A 19,981-nucleotide genomic window follows, 5' to 3' on the forward strand; every position below is an offset into this window, starting at 1 on the left:
TTGCTTTTCTTTAAACTTTAAGTGTTACATTTTTTAAAGTTTTCAGTATATTACAGTGCGGCCCGCTGACGCACGTATGGCAGTCGAAGCGGCCCACCAATGGTAGTGAGTTTGACATGCCTGCCTTAAACCATACTTGAAAACGCAATGCCAACCCAAAATGTTTAATTTTTCTGGTATTTACGATGACTCTTTCTGATAAAAGACAAAATAAGTGACCTTTTCCTTTTCTTTTCTACCCCATTTCTAAGTTCCACAAACCTGCAATAAAATTATGTCCAACTTTGTTTATTGTCATAAGCGTAGCTCTGAAAGCAGGGGTGTTGTTTTGTAAAGTGGGGTTTACTGTTTTGAAAACTTACTTGTTCAATAAGTTCTAAGGATTTGACTTCATGTTAGAACTCATACTCGATTGGTCCTGATTGTAAGCTACTTGTGGACAGGCCGTCTATTTTTCATTAAATAACTACATACGGGCACACCTAACAAAGAAAATGTCAGAAGCAAATGAGAGCATGCCATGATCATGCAAATATAATGAACTTACCCTTTAATTGGAAACTGGTTAATAAAAAAGGGGATTCAGCAGAGTTAAAAGAAACAATCAATGACTCTGAATTATAATAAGTAAGAAATGTATATTGAAGAAAAACACACAAGACTTACTGACTTCTAAATAAGAAACGTCTGGATAAAAAAATCAGCAGCAACTCAGACCCTCCAGCAGACAACACCTTTCCTGTAAACAATACTATTAATCAGCTTATCCCCAACTGAAAACTGCGGCTGTTCCTTGTCCACATGTGTAAGAAAATAATAAAGACATTTTCAAAATTGGAAGGATGGCATGATGGCACACTGGTTAGCTCTACAGCCTCCATGGTAAGGAAATGGGTTCAGGACACTTATGTTCACCACCAGTATGGATTTAGCAGTTGATCCCCATGTTTGTTTGGGTTGTCTTAAGGCACTACAGTGTCTACCCACAAATCTTAAAAGACATTAAGGTCAGGTTAATTGAAAGTGCCAGATTGGACCTTAGTTAGAATGGGTGTGTTTGTGAGGGTTTTATGATGGTTTGGCATCCTTGCAACATCTAGTTTTTACTGTGTGGCAGATGCTGCTAAGATAGGCCCTATCAATTCAAAAACCTGGTACTGAAATACGTAGTTTTGACAAATTAATAAAGAAATATTACTTTAAAGTTCAAACCCAACACATCCATTCATCGTTCCATATCTTCCTAAGCCTACATTTTCCAGTTTGGAATCATGAAGAGGCAATCTCATTTAAAAGATTATTTCTGCAATGGGTGGAAGTGTAGTTTTTACTTTGCAGTTTATGAAGTAACTGCAATTTCAATAAAGCCTTTTCTAATAAAATAGAAATAAAGTCTGACATGAAAAATAAATTCATGTTTGAACTCACTAATGTAGTTACTGGCACAAGGTAGAAGCCAATCCATTTCATTTATTCTCCCAAACCTGTGAACTGAGGAGAAACACAGGAGGTCCACAGTCCAGACGTTGCTGGGGATGCAATGAGTGGAAGGCAGAAACTAATCCTGGATGAGGTGCCAGTCCATCACAGGAGACACACAAACACACTCACTATTAGGCATTCTCATAAAGCTGACGGGGGACCATCAGAAAAACCAATACAGACATGGGGAGAACATGCAGACTCCACATAGACAGGCTAACATTTGAACCCACAGCTCTGGCACTGGGTCACCATGCTACCCAAAATATACAATCAAAATTGGAAGAAAATACACGTTTTTTAATTATCGTTTTTTTTTTTTTGTTAAGTCACTACTCCTAAACAATATGAAGCTCCTAAACAGAGTAATACAAAGAAAATGCTGCAACATGTCTGTCATTCATTAACATGTTCAGTAACATTTTCAAATGCAGACTCATTATAACTTCTAACAACCTGCACAGAAATGGTAACGTGTTTCTGTCTGAAAAGGACAGACATGGCCATGTAAATTAAAAAGTGACATATTAAAGTAAGATAAACATTGGCTTTTCTTTAATTACCACTTACTCCACATGCAGTTATGGGAGGCAATAACCTAACCTGTCAAAAAAAATTACACTCTTTATAAAAGAGAAGAGGCATAACAGGAATATACAGATTAAACCACTAAAGACAAGCAGCAGGAGTCATGAAACCCTAAAATATATATATATATATATATATATATATATATTTATATATATATATATACTGTGTATAGACTATATATATATATATACAGTGGTGTGAAAAACTATTTGCCCCCTTCCTGATTTCTTATTCTTTTGCATGTTTGTCACACAAAATGTTTCTGATCATCAAACACATTTAACCATTAGTCAAATATAACACAAGTAAACACAAAATGCAGTTTTGTAAATGGTGGTTTTTATTATTTAGGGAGAAAAAAAAATCCAAACCTACATGGCCCTGTGTGAAAAAGTAATTGCCCCCCTGAACCTAATAACTGGTTGGGCCACCCTTAGCAGCAATAACTGCAATCAAGCGTTTGCGATAACTTGCAATGAGTCTATTACAGCGCTCTGGAGGAATTTTGGCCCACTCATCTTTGCAAAATTGTTGTAATTCAGCTTTATTTGAGTGTTTTCTAGCATGAACCGCCTTTTTAAGGTCATGCCATAGCATCTCAATTGGATTCAGGTCAGGACTTTGACTAGGCCACTCCAAAGTCTTCATTTTGTTTTTCTTCAGCCATTCAGAGGTGGATTTGCTGGTGTGTTTTGGGTCATTGTCCTGTTGCAGCACCCAAGATCGCTTCAGCTTGAGTTGACGAACAGATGGCCGGACATTCTCCTTCAGGATTTTTTGGTAGACAGTAGAATTCATGGTTCCATCTATCACAGCAAGCCTTCCAGGTCCTGAAGCAGCAAAACAACCCCAGACCATCACACTACCACCACCATATTTTACTGTTGGTATGATGTTCTTTTTCTGAAATGCTGTGTTCCTTTTACGCCAGATGTAACGGGACATTTGCCTTCCAAAAAGTTCAACTTTTGTCTCATCAGTCCACAAGGTATTTTCCCAAAAGTCTTGGCAATCATTGAGATGTTTCTTAGCAAAATTGAGACGAGCCCTAATGTTCTTTTTGCTTAACAGTGGTTTGCGTCTTGGACATCTGCCATGCAGGCCGTTTTTGCCCAGTCTCTTTCTTATGGTGGAGTCGTGAACACTGACCTTAATTGAGGCAAGTGAGGCCTGCAGTTCTTTAGACCTTGTCCTGGGGTCTTTTGTGACCTCTCGGATGAGTCGTCTCTGTGCTCTTGGGGTAATTGTGGTCGGCCGGCCACTCCTGGGAAGGTTCACCACTGTTCCATGTTTTTGCCATTTGTGGATAATGGCTCTCACTGTGGTTCGCTGGAGTCCCAAAGCTTTAGAAATGGCTTTATAACCTTTACCAGACTGATAGATCTCAATTACTTCTGTTCTCATTTGTTCCTGAATTTCTTTGGATCTTGGCATGATGTCTAGCTTTTGAGGTGCTTTTGGTCTACTTCTGTGTCAGGCAGCTCCTATTTAAGTGATTTCTTGATTGAAACAGGTGTGGCAGTAATCAGGCCTGGGGGTGGCTACGGAAATTGAACTCAGGTGTGATACACCACAGTTAAGTTATTTTTTAACAAGGGGGCAATTACTTTTTCACACAGGGCCATGTAGGTTTGGATTTTTTTTCTCCCTAAATAATAAAAACCATCATTTAAAAACTGCATTTTGTGTTTACTTGTGTTATATTTGACTAATGGTTAAATGTGTTTGATGATCAGAAACATTTTGATCAGGCACAAATATAGCGCCTTTATCACAATATATACTGTATATAGACTTGTCTGGTAAAGCAGGTGGTGCAACTTGTTGGTCAGGTTAGAGTTTGGATTTTCAGTGACAAGGTATCAAAGGTTACACCAATCACCTAATCAGAGTAGTGAGGACTTCCACTACTTCAACATTATCATTCATTTTTCTCATTAAGGGTGGCAGGTAATTTTCTTTAAAGCATGACAGTTTTTTTCAGATTCCAACCACTTTTAAAGTGAGATTTATGTCTAACTGGATACCCAGTACATCCACCTTTTTTGCATGTTACTTGGAAATAAGACCTAGATAAACATTTTGTTCAAGTGTTTTTAAAAAATATATTTAATTCTCCAAGACTGCATAAATGCTTTCTTAAACAGGGTTGTGCCCTGTGTCAATTGAAGTGCATAAGAAATTATTTTCAAAAGCATCTAATATTTCACTAGGTGGCAGCACATCATCAGCAGCAGCAACAATGGGTCAGCAGAATACATGGAGGAGCAGCTGAAAGGATTTCTTATCTTCATGGGTCCTCCTTTTAATTCCAGGTAGTAATTCTGTGTTTATCCATTAGTCCTACTGACAGTACATACCTGCTTGTTGCAGATTTGTGTTTTCTTCTATGTATTATTCATTGGTAAAATCTGCCTAAATAATGCATTCGTTTATTTGCCCAACCTTTCCTTTTTGAATGCAGAGACAAAGAAGATTGAAGACCTTCCTGTCAGTATTGGGTGCAGATGAGAAACCAGTCGTGGACAAGAATCCACTTATAACGTACAAAAAACAAATTATACAGCTTGCTTATGGATCACAGCATAAGAGGCAAAAATAAATAAATACAAAATTACTCAAATATACAGTATTTGTAAAATCTGAAACCATTTAAATATAATGAAAATAAGTCTTAAGAAAATCAATCAACACTGAATCATTAAAAATGATTAAAAAATAAGAACTTAGCAAGATATGATTTAATTAGCAAAAAATGTTGGCCATATATATATGCTCCAGTGGGCACAACTGCTCCCCAAATTTGACACAGACAGACACTAGGCGCAAGTCCAGCAACACACACATTTTATTTACAAAGGGGAAATACTTTCCCTTCGTTCCCCCTACAGCAAACACAGTACAATGAAGCACAATATACAGCACGCAATTCCATTTCTGTTCTTCTCTCTTATCCTCTTCCTCCTCCTCTGGCAAGCTTCCTTCCTCTTCCTCCCAACTGTGACTCGCTCGAGTGAAGTGAGGAGGTCCCGTTTGTGCTGCACCTGGGAGCACTTCAGGTGACTCATCAGCATTATCTGGGAGTATTTCCAGGTATGGTGGAAACCCAAAGTATGGCTCTGCAGTTCCCCCTGGCGGCCCACATGGAACCCAACAGGGCTGTACTAAACTCCAACTCCCATGGAGCCATGTGGGAATATGAGGCACAGATGCAACCAGGGGGGGCTGACATCTAACGCTCCGGCTGGGAAGGGGCCCCAGCTGTCCGTCACTATATATATACTGCTCAAAAAATTTAAAGGATCACTTTTTAATCAGAGTATAGCATCAAGTCAATGAAACTTCTGGGCTATTGATCTGGTCAGTTAAGTAGCAGAGGGGCTTGTTAATCAGTGTCAGCTGCTTTGGTGTTAATGAAATTAACAACAGGTGCACTAGAGGGGCAGCAATGAGATGACCCCGAAAACAGGAATGGTTTAACAGGTGGAGGCCACTGACATTTTTCCTTCCTCATCTTTTCTGACTGTTTTTTCATTAGTTTTGCATTTGGCTACGGTCAGTGTCACTACTGGTAGCATGAGGCGATACCTGGACCCTACAGAGGTTGGTTGCACAGGTAGTCCAGCTTCTCCAGGATGGATGGCACATCAATACGTGCCCTTGCCAGAAAGTTTGCTGTGTCTCCCAGCACAGTCTCAAGGGCATGGAGGAGATTCCAGGAGACAGGCAGTTAATCTAGGCGAGCTGGACAGGGCCGTAGAAGGTCCTTAACCCACCAGCAGGACCAGTATCTGCTCCTTTGGGCAAGGAGGAACAGGATGAGCACTGCCAGAGCCTACAAAATGAACTCTAGCAGGCCATTGGTGTGAATGTCTCTGACCAAATAATCAGAAACCGACTTCATGAGGGAGGCCTGAAGGCTCGACGTCCTCTAGTGGCCCCTGTGCTTACTGCCCGCCCGGCACTGTGGAGCTCAATTGGCATTTGCCATAGAATATCAGAATTGGCAGGTCCACCACTGGTGCCCTGTGCTTTTCACACATGAGAGCAGGTTCACCCTGAGCACATGTGACAGACGTGAAAGGGTCTGGAGAAGCCCTGGAGAACGTTATACTGCCTGTAACATCATTCAGCATGACCAGTTTGATGGTGGGTCAGTGATGGGTCTGGGGAGGCATATCCATGAAAGGACGCACAGACCTCTACAGGCTAGACAACGGCACCTTGACTGCCATTAGGTAGGTATCAGGGTGAAATCCTTGGACCCATTGTCAGACCTTATGCAGGTGCAGTGGGCCCTGGGTGCCTCCTGGTGCACAATAATGCCCGGCCCCATGTGACGAGAGTATGCAGGCAGTTCCTGGAGGATGAAGGAATTGATACCATTGACTGGCCGCCCCCCCACGCTCACTCGCCTGACCTCAATCCAATAGAACACCTCTGGGACGTTATGTTTTCGGTCCATCCGATGCCCCCAGGTTACAACTCAGACTGTCCAGGAGCTCAGTGATGCCCTGGTCCAGATCTGGGAGGAGATCCCCCAGGACACCATCCGTTGTCTTATTAGGATCATGTCCCCCCAACCCCCGATGTTGTCAGGCTTGCATACAAGCACATGGGGGCCATACAAACTACTGAGTACGATGTGGAGTTGCTGCAATGACATTTCGGCAAAATGGACTCGCCTGCCACATCATTTTTTCACTTTGATTTTCGGGGTGTCTTTGAATTCAGCCCTCTGTAGGTTGACAGAGACAGTGACCAGGCTGGCTGAAACTTTAATGCTGTAACTGTTGGGTAACAGTACCACTCTGTTGACCCTTGATTCATTTATACTTAAAAAAAACAATTAGAAGTCAACATTTATTTTACTTTTTTATTTTTGAGTTGGTTTAGTCATTCTTTAACTTGTCCTTTAACACTAAAAACCTTTTGTTTTACTTTCATGTATCTCTTAGATTTATTGATGTGGAATGTTTCAAATGCCCACAAGCTTGTTGATACTTGGCTAAATCCAACATCAGGTGCATGATTATAAAGATGAGTATAATATCTAACATCCAGACTGTGAATAAAAAGTAGCGGTACCACTCTGCAGGGAGCCCTAAAAGGGAGAGGAAGAGGGAGAGAAAGAGAGAAAGAAAAAAGAAACAGAAATATTATTTATAAATGAGGAGACACAGTTGAATGAAAGATGAAGTAAAATACACCGTATAGTTTACACTATAGTTTTAGCCACAAGATACATGATATCCTATTTTCTTCAAAGAATAAACAAAATTTGCTGTCTCCACTTCTGTCTCTATGCAGAATTAAAATGAAACATATTTCTGTTCAAAACCACCTGTTTATTTGTTGCTCACCCAAATGTGGTGTAATATACCACAGGCCCAGGAAAGCCTAGGGTGGAAAAGGAAACAGGGAAGGAGACAAGTTCACACTTCAGAGCCGTTTAAGAGTCAGGGGTCAGGTAAACAGTAGCCACTCTAGCCAAAGGCGGCCAGTGTGGCACAAGGAGACAAGAGCACGACAAGGTAGCATTCTGTGAAAACACATTCACATTCTTCTGCATTTTATGAGTGTTTGCTCATTTTTGTCACTCTCCAGAATGTGACTGTTCTGTCACACATAAAGCTCTGAATTCAGCTTGAGAATTCAAGAGTTTGAATTTTGGTAAGCATGTAATATAAAAAGAAAGCAAAAAGTTAGTTTTTTGCATCAATGCATCACTTCTACTGCGGTGGGCTGGCGCCCTGCCCGGGGTTTGTTTCCTGCCTTGCGCCCTGTGTTGGCTGGGATTGGCTCCAGCAGACCCCCGTGACCCTGTAGTTGAGGTATAGCGGGTTGGAAAATGGATGGATTTACTTAAATAACTGAATCCAGTTTATTAATGACATATGTGCAGTGCATAATGTGTTAGTATATGTGGTGGGTGCCTGGAGGGTGAGGTGGGAAAGGAGTACTTTTGACCTTCAACACCCTATGGCCTTTGGGTTTCTTAATCCAGCCATGTATTTAGCATGTCACTTTGGCAAACTGTGAGAATTTGAAGGCTTTAAATGGTAATATTACAATTAATGAAGTTTCCACAAAGGCTTTAAAGTTTTTGCTCATAAAATATGAACAAAATCTGCCTAGAAAAAATCTTAGCATCCATCTTTGAACTTGTTTATCTACTTCAGCAACTTGAGGGCCAGTATCTACTCTGGCTGTACCTGGCAAGAGGCAGAAACCAATCCATTTAATTTATTTTCCCAATCTTCATAATTACGGAGAACAAAGGAAGGGATTGCAGCTAAGAGCAGGATGATGTGTTTCTCTGTTTCCTCCACAGTCCAAGAAGATAAATTAATCTAAGCTTTCTCTCTTCAACACATCTTTTAAAAACATCCAAAGTATTACTGGCTGATTTGTCTGTTAACCCGAATAGAAGCAACTCCCTATATCCTTCCATTCAAGAATCTGTGTAATACTCTCTCCTAGAAGTGTGTGTGTACACACTTAACATTTGTTTTCAAATTAATAAGCTGTGCTTTATCTATGTGGGATCCTAGCTCTGTGATCTACTTCTGTGTTTATGCGTGCAAAACCACCCATCCTCCAAATTCTATGTGTAAAGACACAATTACATTCTTAGACTCAGTTGCCTTTTGCAACTCTTTCACTGCTAAAACATTTAGTATAATTGCTGCTCAGTCTCTTATGTTGCCGAAGAGGAAACAGACTCCTTCATACAAAATACACTGCTTCGGCTTGCTAACAATTATGGGTTTATTAGCAAGATAAATTGCTTGTGGAAAATGTATATGGGGTTTAGATATGAATCTCGACTTGGCTGTCATTTCAAAACAATGTATTTGTATGCCTACATAATTATGTATGTACATAATAGTCATAGTAGTAGCTGCAGCAGAGGTAGCATGATTAACAGTGTGTATACATAGATATGTATACACATACAGGAGGCTGGGGGGCAGACCCAGCCGGGACGCCTGGAAGCAGGTCTATACGTCCCCTGGGCCACGAGGGGGCAACCGCCCTGGATAAAGAGGGGACCACGGGGACAGAGCAAGGAGGTTCAAACCCACTGGGGCCCGTGGACGCCGCCAGGGGGCGCCCAGAGCTTCATGGAGCTTGGGAGATCTGCACTTCTGCCACACCTGGGAAGGTGGAGGAAGGACCTTCCAGGGACACCCGGAGTGCCTCCCGGGTGCTCATGTGGCACTTCCGCCACACCAGGAAGTGCCACTGGAAGCTCATCAACAAGCACCTGGAGCACATTCGGGTGACAATAAAAGGGGCCACCTTCCTACAGTTGGGGAGCCAGAGTCGGGAGCGGGAGGTAAAGGAAGCTCCAGTGACAGAGGGAAGAAAGGCAGCCCATGAACGTTTGAAAGGCCCGTGATTTGGGGTGTTTGTGCTGTGTTGGGACTTTATAAGAATAAACGTGTGTGTTTTTGTACTGATACTGATGTCTTTCTGATGTTGTTCGGACCAGGTCTCACAGTATATATATATATATATATATATATATATATATATATATATATATATATATATATAGTCCACAATAGAGGAGGAAGTCATCAGGCCCTGAACTGATTGTGATGTTATTGGCCCAAGCAGGATTTCCCTTGGGTGAAGGTCAAAATGGTGGCGTTATGATTCTGTACATTTGATCAAGCCTTTTTTAGGTATGTAATGTGTGAAGCACTTATTTTGATAGCTGTTTTTATCTGTCTGGATGAAAAAACACTGCCCCAGGGAACCGATTTTGTTGAAATATGGCATGCTTATTCTTCAAGGAAATTTGTTGAGACAGAATTTTTGTTGAGATGTCTTAAACAGTATTAATTTAAAAATTTCCCATTGCCATTCCAGTTTTACCCTGATAGCAGTTACACCAGCTTGTATAGTTTGTAAATTTTCCTCTTCTTCACATCTGATAGACACTACTGTAAGCTGGCAGTTTCCCAATACCAGTTAATGAAACAACTGCAGAGCATGTGCGTGGACAGGAACACTCTGTTGGCTGGATGAGCTTGCGCAGTACGGCAGTCTTGTCTTGGCAAGTCCCGCAAGGCATGCGTGTAAACCTCTGCATTACCAACTTGTTTTTACGTTATGAAAGCTTCAGAGCAGCTTGACTACAAGCACAAGAGAACCAGTCAATCAGTATTTCAAAGCTTGAGGCTTTGAGCTATAAATTGAATTATCTTCCTAACCATAAGAGTATAAAATGCAAGCAAGGAAAACAATGTTATCTAATTATGAAAGACGTACTAAATGGTGTGGAAGCTGTTATGCACAGAACAAGTAAACATTTACTCAGTATTTACCTTACATTAAACCAAAATCACAGCTCTATTATCTGCAGTTTACAATGATTCACTATTTCACTATCAAAATAATTACTAGGGTGGCCAGACATCCAGGTGACAGGGACAGTCCTTATTTCAGGCTATGGGTCCAGATAAATAGCTGAAGAATATCAAAATGTCCTGGGTTTAACAGGCTGTCCATCTAATAAAACATTGCTCTACCAAAACAAACATTGTCAAAATATATTTAGAATTACATATACAAAACTCTCCCAAACCACCCCTCCTGCAAAACTAATGTAATATACTCTTAATAGTCCTGTCAAAACTCAGAAGGGAAAAGTCTGGTTAAAAACTTGGGTTAAATTTCAACAGCATCACAGGGACGACCAAGAAGCAAAGAAAAACAGACGGCACTACTAATTATTAGTTTCTACTTCAGCCACTTTGAAGAATCCTATATGTTCATTTATGAAAGTGTTTTTTCCTTTTTGTCCTGATCCCTATGAGATAAAGATGAGTAAAAGCAGGCATTAAACACATGAAGATGGGCATTATGCATGGGCATACATGCTACACAAGTGTCCTGGTTTGGGACTTTTTCAAAATCTGGTCACCTTATAATTTACCATTTGAGTGCCACATTCACCTGATATCCAAAATGGTCAGTTTGCCTTTCACTTCTGTTATTCCCTAACATTTGTTATAACTGAAAAACGTTTGCAAGTCCCATATCAAGAAATTAGAATAGCCAGACATGCTCAAGCCAAGGAGGAATTCACTGCAAATTATTTATTTATGTTTTTTGCAAACTGCAGATTGTCACTGAGTGTGGATATGGTGTGCGTGTGTGTGTGTGTGTGTATAAGAACGTATGTGAGTGAGAGTAGTTCCTCTGATGGAATAGAGTTCTGTCCAGGCCTGTTTTTAGCCTTTTGCCCAATTCTGGTGATACTGTATATTCTTTGCCCACCCGACCCTGAAACTGAGAAGGTTCTACAGTAGAACTGACCTACTGAACTCAACTATCAAGGTCTACAGTGCCTGCACGGTCCTGGAATGCACCTGAATGTTACACCACGCATATATTTTCTACATTTTTATTAATGGTGACTTACCAGTTGAAGTTTTTTGAGATGCTATATCTATATTTTGCATTTATTTTTACCACAGAAATTACTATCAGCTCCTAGAAATTATTTTGCAGCATTTTCATTACTATTTTGTTTTTTTCCTGGGCATCACATTCTTGTGTTGCTGTTGTCATGGCGTGGCTATATTTGCTATGGTATGTGGGCATCAACACAACACTACGAGAACTGGCACAGTATCCTCATGCATAGGTTAGTAGTGCTATTAGGATCTCCCGGTTCTGACTTTTGCTTTTATTCCCCTTACTATGATTTTCAGGGTTTAGACTTCAGTATTGATGTTCAATGGAACTGAACTTTTATGGCAGTTTATGTTTCTCTCCTGGTTATCCCTTTAAACTTTGTAGCCCTTCTTGCTCAAGGATAATAGGTGAGACATGCTAAAACAACAAGATAATGAAGCGGGTTTTCTTAAATATAATCAATAAATAAAATAACTAATCCAATAACAAAATAAATGCAGAAAATGAAAGTGAAACCGAATTCTACACTTTTCAAAACCTAAGGAACCTATTCCAGGGCAAAAATTATATTCTTCAGAAAAAATTGACAAAGATACAAAATCTAACACTGCACAGTTCCTGTTTAATGCTGACTTGCATGACACTAGTAATCAATATTTATTATATTTAACTTACTTAACATCACCCGAGTTCATAATGTGCTGTTTGGATATTGCACCATCAAAACAAACATTGAATCTTTTTTTTTATTGGTAAAAAATAAATATTAAGAAACATATTGCTTACAGTGAACAACAATTACTCTTCCAGTGTAGAATTCACCTAGAAGAAACAAATACATGAAGTGAAGTAACAAAATAACTTTAATGAGATTAACTGACATGACTACTAAGTTAGAGTCTGTGGTCACCTGTACAGAATACAGTGAATGGTTCCTTCAATGTCTGCTGAGCCTCTATTATTCATGGCTTTTTTTTTTACAAACTGAGGGTAATAGTTTCTGACACACACTGTATACAGTATATGCACAAGTATTTATTAAATATTTTTTGCTAAAATTAACATACTGTGCAAAAGTCTTGGGCACAAGTCAACAAAATCTGTTAAGCAAAAGAAAAAAAAGATAATGAAAATTTTCCAAATATTAAACATTTTTATAAACAGCAGTACACAGTAAAAAAAACAACTCAAATTAATATTTGGTGTGACCATATACATATATATATATGTATATAGATATATATGTATAGATGTATGCGATGCTTCAAAGCAGGTGCTTCAAAGGCCGCCTGACACGTCACACAAGACAGAGAGACCTATAAAATATCGCGTGGACGATCCAATCGGATTTCTGGAAATGAGGTAAGACTTAAAACAAAAGGCATGAAAAATCTGATCGGGTACTGAGACGTGGAGACCAGCTTCCCTAAAGAGGTGGGATTAGTGTTTGTGGTTGTGCAAGTGTTCACTCTGAGGATGTCAGATTTGCGATTAAGAAGCTTGGCCCGGTAAAGTGTCATTCGTTGAAGGGGTTTTCCTAAATATAAAAATTTTCATGATATTACAATAGGATGACTTTTAAAAGTAGATTTATTTTCGCGCACATAAAATCTGTTGCTGGGGAGATGCCACACATACAATAATCAGCTGCACGCCAGCACAGATTAAAATACTTGTTGGGGAACTGCGCAGTACTTGCTGGAGAGATGCCACAAGCACGGTTATCAACTACATGCCACACATTACATCAGTTGCTGGGGAGAATCTGTTGATTCTGTTGTGACAGAAAATTAAATGCATATTACGGACATCAAAGCCAGTATTACTGCGAGAGAAAATTAAAGGCACACAATACAGTGACGCATATTACAGCCACATACAAGCAAGTATTACTGTAACAGAAAATATTACGGACATACAAGCCTATATTACTGTGACTATCTACTAACAACATGCCACCCAAAAAAGAAGAAAAAGATAATGAGCGTCAGAAAAACGCTAACAGAGAAAGACTCAGAAGACCAAATAGATCTATAGAAGAGCAGGAAAATGAGCGTAAAGAAAATGATCAAAGAGAATGCACTACTGTTCTAGCGCCTGTTATTGTAACAGGCTTAATGTCTAGTATATATATAAAACTGTTCAAAAAAATTAATGGAACACTTTGAAAATCATCAGATCTCAATGGGAAAAAAATCATGCCTGGATATCTCTACTGATATGGACTGGGTAATGTGTTAGGAACAAAAAGATGCCACATTGTTTGATAGAAATTAAAATTGTCAACCTACAGAGGGCTGAATTCAAAGACACCCTGAAAATCAAAGTGAAAAAATGATGTGGCAGGCAAGTCCATTTGCAGAAATTTCATTGCAGCAACTCCACATCATACTCAGTAGTTTGTATGGCACCCATGTACTTGTATGCATGCCTGACAATGTCGGGGGGTCATGCTCCAAATAAGATGACAGATGGTGTCCTGGGGGATCTCCTCCCAGATCTGGACGAGGGCATCACTGAGCTACTGGACAGTCTGAAGTGCAGCCTGGTGGCGTTGGATGGAACAAAACATAATGTCCCAGAGGTGTCTATTGAATTGAGGTCAGGCAAGCATGTTGGCCAGTCAATGGTATCAATTCCTTCATCCTCCAGGAACTGCCTGCATACTCTCACCACATGAGGCCGGGCATTGTTGTGCACCAGGAGGCACCCAGGACCCACTGCACCAGCATAGGGTTTGACAATGGGTCCAAGGATTTCATCCCAATACCTAATGGCAGTCAAGGTGCCGTTGTCTAGCCTGTAGAGGTCTGTGCATCCCTCCATGGATATGCCTCCCCAGACCATCACTGTCCCACCACCAAACTGGTCATGCTGAACGATGTTGCAGGCAGAACAACATTCTCCACAGCTTCTCCAGACCCTTTCACGTCTGTCACATGTGCTCAGGGTGAACTTGCATCTGTGAAAAGCACAGGGCACCAGTGGTGGTCCTGCCAATTCTAGTATTCTATGGCAAATGCCAATCAAGCTCCACGGTGCCGGGCAGTGAGCACAGGGCCCACTAGAGGACGTCGGGCCCTCAGGCCACCCTCTCATGAAGTCGGTTTCTGATTGTTCTGTCAGAGACATTCGCACCAGTGGCCTGCTGGAGGTCATTTTGTAGGGCTCTGGCAGTGTTCATCCTGTTCCTCCTTGCCCAAAGGAACAGATAGCGGTCCTGCTGATGAGTTAAGGACCTTCTACAGCCCTGTCCAGCTCTCCTAGAGTAACCGCCTGTCTCCTGGAATCTCCTAAATGCTCTTGACACTGTGCTGGGAGACACAGCAAACATTTATTGATGTGACAATGCCCGGCCTTGTGGCGAGAGTATGCAGGCAGTTCCTGGAGGATGAAGTAATTGATAGCATTGACTGGCCAATACACTTGCCTGACCTCAATCCAATAGACGCCTCTAGGACATTATGTTTTGTTCCATCCAACGCCACCAGGTTGCAACTCAGACTGTCCAGGAGCTCAGTGATGCCCTGGTCCAGATCTGGGAGGAGATCCCCCAGAACACCATCTGTCGTCTCATTAGGAGTATGCCAAACCCCCCCCCCCCCCCCCCCCCCCCCGACGTTATCAGGCATGCATACAAGCACGTGCCAGCCATACAAACTACTGAGTACGATTTTGAGTTGCTACAATGAAATTTTGGCAAAATGGACTAGCCTGATGCATCATTTTTTCACTTTGATTTTCATCTGTAGGTTGAGAATTTTCACTTCCATCAAACGATGTGGCATCCTTTCATTCCTATCACATTACCCAGTCCATATCAGTGTAGATATCCAGCAGGATTTTTTTCCTATTGATATCTGATGTGTTTTCAAAGTGTTCTTTTAATTTTTTTGAGCAATTTACAGTATACAGTATATACAGGCTTGTACATAATAATTGAAATTCTAAGTACAGTATACAGTATGTGTACCATATATGTTTTGGAGAAATTATTACCAAGGGGGTTTACGTTACCTTAAATGTTAAAACATTTAAAAACTGCTAACGTATTTAACCCAACAATATCACATATCGACTTCTGTGTAGTTTCCCTTTTCCTACAGTAAAGTACTTTGACAACTAAATATTAAGCTGACAGTACATTAACAGCTTTTATTTTAGCAGCAGTATAAGTTGCATGCAGTGGTAGGCAGAGTTATAGTTGAGTTTATACAGTTTCTGCCTGTGTTTGTTTATTTTTAATGATGTTTTATTTTATGGTCTTTTGTTGTATTGGATGGTACTGAAGTGCCATGTGTTGGGTTTTAGATATGCGTGAGCCCATGTATTTACTGGTGGCATCTATGCATGTTTGAAAGATAAGAGCTTTTGCTTGGCTCACTGTGTATGCACTCAGCTATATTTGTTGAAATCTGATAATGCTGTCATTTTCATTTGTATTGCAATCATGCATCAAAAATAAAAGCCCAGTTCCCCTGGTAAATTTGTTCTGGTGCCATGTTTTAATTCCTTGACTATTGTATGTACTGTGTATAGCCATTTGCATCTACCTCAGAGGATACAGTATCTGTTAAGACCTGGGGAATTTCTGCGTCCTTTTAAATGTTCATGATGATGTTGCTTCCAGTCACTATTGCCATCTACTACCAAGAGAAAAAAATGTCAGCATATTAAAAGGACAAAAGGGAGAATATCTTACTTTAACTGTTTAATCTAGCCAGGGTGAGTATCATATTTGTGGTGAGCAGTTCCAGCAGCTATGGCTCCAAGTACACCAGAAGAGGAAAAGGAGGCCATCGAGACTGTATTCTAGTGACCTTTTCCTCATCTTGTATACACTGGATTGAACTTGACAAAACAGGGAGAACTGTTGGGAAAGTTATAAATATTCCTAAATGCTCATGATACCTTTATAAATACTTAAATTGAGGAGGATCTGAGAACATCATGCAGGCAATAAGGTGGTACAGTAGTGACGTGGATAGCACTACAGCTTTATGGATTCAACCTCCTCAGTTTGAATCCTGTTCCTGATTCTTAACTGTATGCTGTTTGCAAATTCTCCCCAGGTTTTCATGGGGTTTTCTCTCATATCCCAAAAACCTTTGTGTCAGTATAACTGGGAACTCTAAATTGGCCCTGTGTCTGTGAGTGAGCTCTGTGATGTGATGGATTGTTGCTCTGTTCACGTTTGGTTCCTGCCTTGCACCAGATGCCTCCAGGATAGACTTTATGATAAAGATAAGATGAAAAACACTAAGCAGCAACTTATAGAGAATGACTTTGATTGTGGCTTGGTTCTGCTTGTGCTTTAGCCAAGCTTCCCATTTGTTTTCTTTTGCATACTTTACACTTTAGTGTTGATGTCAAAACAAATGATTGTCCACACTTATATTTCAATGTGGCACTGTTAAAACTTTAAGGGATATTAATAGCTGTATAATTATATCATTTTGTATTCTACTTCATATGAACAACTTACAGATAAAGGCTATTTCTGTTCTGAAAATATGAGAAAGGAAGGTTAGAAACACCATGATGCGGCTTTATAGCTCTTTTAGCATTTCCTGTTTTTTTCTTTTGCACACACATGCTGACACGGCCCTCCACTAACTGCATGAAATGGCTTATTATCAGTACTTTTCAGCTCTCAGCATTACAGTAAATTTAATCAAGGGTAAAGATTTTAAGGGTGGGCAATGGCTAGCATTGCTACTTAATAATTCTGCACTTGTGGATTCAAATCCTGGGTCACATCGCAGATCTCTGAAGCATCTGATTCTCCTTGTGTCCATGAAACTTTCATATCGGTGACATGCACACGCTACTCTTTTAGCAGGGTGCTCAGGTGTACTCCCACTATCTCTCTATAAACTGGGTTGTGATGAGCCTTTTATTTATCAGATTACGAGTCAGCCACTAAGATGCCAATGCAATTCATTTAACTTATCAACATATGTGGCTTTTCCCCTCATTTTCTTGCTCTCTAAAAAGACACCACAAACTTCAGCTTATATCAAATGTGGCAATACTGATTAGCCGAATCACTCACGAAATGCCTCACTTTGCTTTGTTACTGCAATTTTAAATGTGCAAAATAAAAATAAGAAAGTTTTTCTCTTTATTTCTATATTAACATTATCAGACAACCTTACCTTTTACATTTGTTTCATTTGATGTTTTTGCTCCTGTAATTAAAGAAAAAAAATATGACACATTGTATGACAGAATCCTTTCCTATCTTCCTCTGTACTATGTAAGTGTTGTAAAATAATAAGTGCCATCCTAACCAAGAATAAAATAATTGAATAAGCCCAAAATACCTCAAATATGCATATCCATTGCCTGAACTCAAATCCTGAGAATATTGGGTGTAAGGCAGGGATTAAGTGTTTTAATACAAACACAGTGGAGGAATAAGAGCATGGAAACAAACAAAGAAGAAACAAATGAAAAGCAAAGCTTCTTTATGTTTAACTAAATATACAGTAGGTAGTTCTCTATCTAATCTAGTGGGGAATGGCAGCTTCTCTCATGTGAGGGGTGGAGGTAGTCTCGCTGAAGCCAGACGTTTCTTTATATATAATACGCTACCAGGGCTGTCCATTTTTCTATCCAGGATTTTAAATCACCTATGGCTCACAAACCGTTTGACCTATTGACCTGAAATTTGGTACACATATACTACGTGACGTTTACTATCCGCTTTTGGGGTGATGATTGAACTCCAAGGTTATTCCTCTTCTTTTTCTTTTATTTTACTGTAGAGTCAACTCTTGACAGAGCGCAGCAGAGCGGCCGTGCGGCCCATGCGTACAGGTGCCGTTCTCATCCCTACCACCTTTGCCGTCACTTTCCCTAACTCTTCATATCTTAAATCATTCTTGAGGCAGATTGACCACTTAAGTGCCATCAAATCAAATCAAGCAATCATTACATCTTGCCTGGAGAAGGAGCCTGAGTTGCCTTAAAAGCTTGCATATTGTAATCTTTTTAGTTAGCCAATAAAACGAGTCATTTTGCTTGACTTTTCACTACATTCATAATGGCTAACACGGTAACAACACCCTAGTACTACTTTTTAAAATTGAAAATACTTGACTAGTAATTAAGGACATTCTTCACAAATATAACATTACAAAGTAAACTCAAAGTGAAACCACAGAGTTACTTGTAATTCCAGTCCTTTGTAATTTGTTATAGTGCTGTGAGTCTATACTCAATGAGGAGTGCTATACTGAAACTCACTGAGACTAACTGAAGCATTTCTGTGTTACCTGTCATAAGACTTGCCATTCATACACCAGGATTACCATTTCACCTTTAGATCAGTTTTAGACTACAGTGGAACCTCAGTTTGCAAGCATAATTCGTTCCGGAAACGTGCTCACAGTCCAAAGCACTCGTATATCAAAGTGAATTTCCCCATAAGAAATAATGGAAACTCCGATGATTCGTTCCACAACCCAAAACTATTCATATAAAAATGATTAATACAAAATATAAAGTAAAAATACATAAAACAAATTAACCTGCACTTTACCTTTGAAAAGAATCCTGGCTGGTGTGAGTGAGTTTCTAAACTCTTGTGGGATTCCACCCAACAGGACGACACTCAGAAGAGCATCCCAAAGCAATCACAGGCACCCAGCACTGTAGCAGTTCCCTGTAAAAGTGAATCCAAAAAGATCGTGGACATGCTATAAGCGCCTGCCGTCGATGGGTGATACAAGGAACAAGGAACATTATAAATGTGCAGGGCACAGTACTACTTGGCCACGACCCTGCCAGACTGCTGTGTCTGTGTATAGGAGAGTGGCTGATCCCGCTACAATAAATAACCGTGCTGTTACTGTTTCACACTGAATAAAGCTGGTGTTGCTAAAGTACTGAGACTCAGCTTCGTGTTTTGGGGTGCAAGACAGGGACTCGCACATCACAACACACACACACACACACACAATGCTGTAGTAAACAGTATACGCACGTACAGATGTTGACTATATGAGTGAGGCACGCCAACTAAGACGGAGAATAGGAGACGATTGCCCACAATCCCGCAGTGAGAGAGAGAGAGAAGAACCATCAGCTCAGTTGTGATCACATGATGCTCAGCAGACAAAGCGTATACGTACTACTCGTATTGCAAGACCTCGCTCGTTTATCAAGTCAAAATTTATTAAAAATTTTAGCTCGTCTTGCAAAACACTCGTAAACCAAGTTACTCGCAAACCGAGGTTCCACTGTAGATTTATGAGTACAATTCACAATCTATTCATGCACTGGAGTCAGGTGAACTCGCTGCAAATCTAAGAAACAGGGTCCAAATTCTGGGTCAATCACTTACCAGTGCACAAATTTTAGGTTCCCTTTGTCTCCAGCTACCTTGATTTCTTCCCATACTTCATAACTTTACATGTTAGGTTAAGTCACTAAGTGTATCAGAAAGATTTTTTAATCTAGGATAGGA

General features: G+C 40.1%; 1 long non-coding RNA gene across 1 annotated transcript; it reads right to left on the reverse strand.

The window, feature by feature from the left end:
* Nucleotides 1–6,951: 6,951 nt before the first annotated feature.
* Nucleotides 6,952–18,128, reverse strand: LOC127529997 (uncharacterized). Its single transcript, XR_007936562.1, has 3 exons — nucleotides 17,667–18,128; nucleotides 12,295–12,330; nucleotides 6,952–7,177 (listed from the first exon to the last, which is right to left on the reverse strand). It is a non-coding gene; the product is annotated as an uncharacterized LOC127529997 (long non-coding RNA).
* Between the last annotated feature and the right edge of the window lie 1,853 nt (nucleotides 18,129–19,981).

The sequence above is a fragment of the Erpetoichthys calabaricus genome, chromosome 13 (genome assembly GCF_900747795.2).
Source record: "Erpetoichthys calabaricus chromosome 13, fErpCal1.3, whole genome shotgun sequence".
NCBI classification, from domain to species: domain Eukaryota; kingdom Metazoa; phylum Chordata; class Cladistia; order Polypteriformes; family Polypteridae; genus Erpetoichthys; species Erpetoichthys calabaricus.